This window comes from Callorhinchus milii, unplaced genomic scaffold, assembly GCF_018977255.1.
Source record: "Callorhinchus milii isolate IMCB2004 unplaced genomic scaffold, IMCB_Cmil_1.0 Scaffold9, whole genome shotgun sequence".
In the NCBI taxonomy this organism is placed as follows: Eukaryota; Metazoa; Chordata; class Chondrichthyes; order Chimaeriformes; family Callorhinchidae; genus Callorhinchus; species Callorhinchus milii.
The window spans coordinates 20,093,612-20,095,245 of record NW_024704750.1 but is presented as its reverse complement, the minus strand read 5'-3'; positions in this window follow the sequence as shown (position 1 = coordinate 20,095,245).

Sequence of the window (1,634 nt, the reverse complement as noted above, 5' to 3'; positions counted from 1 at the left end):
AATAGATGATTGGTCTAGAATATATGGAAAATGTCTAAGATCCTTGTTTCATCATCAGGAACTGTTTAGTTATTTGTGGTAGGATATCAAGGTTAAGCAAAAACAGTAAATTTAAATAAAAGACGTAGGCTGTTAAAATCAACAACTTGCCAGAAGTCACTGTCTGTATGAAAAAGTGATTATTTTTGTAAAATTGAGGCAAGTGGAGTAAACAGTAGAAACCATTGATCTTGAGCAAGCAACACAATGATGGGAATTATCCTACTCAGCTCCTATTAAACCCGCAATCCAAAGCCCCAATGGGTAGGATAGTCAAGACTGAACAAGCAGCGAGAAAGCTTGCCAGACAATGCTGTTAATGGCAAGCTAGTGATGCAGTTTTAGCTGGTTAGGCTGCAACAGTACAGCAACGCATACACTGAGATCCCCAAGCCTTGACTCTTGCCAACCTGCACCTAATCCTTTCCGGAATTAGATAAGCAGGATGCGTCCCTCCAGGGAGAGAGGGCACTCTCCATCCCAACAATCTACCTCTAGGATTTCCATGTGTAGATGGGATGTATGGAATTCTCAGTTTAGTTTGGATACTCTTAAGCACAGTAATAGGTTTCTGCATGTGCTGACAAAAAAAGAACATTAATCTTTACTATGACATTTTCCAAACATCCATTATCTGGGAAAAGAGGTGATAAACAAGAACACCAATTTTACATGTGGAAGGAGCTTTAAATATCTTGCTTGGAAAGTACTTGGTATTTCTGAAAATTACTGCTACTATATATTACATTAACAATAATTGCTTTAATTGGTATACACACATCTTAACCTCTTAATCCAAAGTACAGCTAACAGGACACTTATACAGAAAACAGAAAATTCAGTAATAAGCAATTTGATAATACTTAACTAGAAATGCACATCAATATTTTGTTGTGTCCAAAAATCACATTTTCCAATGTAATTTTGCAACGAACAGGCAAATCATTGTGATAAGTTAGAAAGCCATAATAAAAATTAAATTCAATTTAGCAACTTTTTTTTAAACAAAGAGTACAAAAAGGAATCCGGGGGAAAAAAAGGTTGTTTTACAGTATTTGATCATGCAAGCATCAAATACCCAAAATGAAACAGAACTGCTGAACGTAATTAAGTACTTAGCAAATTGCAGTTATTTGTCATCACTGTGCTGAACAAAACTCAATAGCTGCATTCTGTCAATGTAGATCTTATTCTCTGAGCACGCCCAATACTATAAGAACGTCCAGCTTGTCTGTAGACAGGAACTGAATAACTTGTTGAAAAGGACTATAGTGCCCTCTAACATACCCAATTGTGCCTTACTAAACAAGTTAACTTCATCCAACAGAAAATGACTGAAATGCTTCAAAGCAGATTCTAAAAGCTAAAGAGAAATTGTTACATTATGAATTTGGAAATCCATCTTGGGGTTAATAAGTAGCACCAAATCAGCTCCTGAAATAAATCCAAGCAGGTCTCAGAATATAAATCATTTATTTTTTGGAATAACAGATTTTCCATTATTTTCAAGGAAGAGTTTTATGGGTATTAGTTGTAAACAAAAGGTTAGAGCCATGAGGGATATAGAGAGAATAGAAAAGAATCTCAAGATCCTC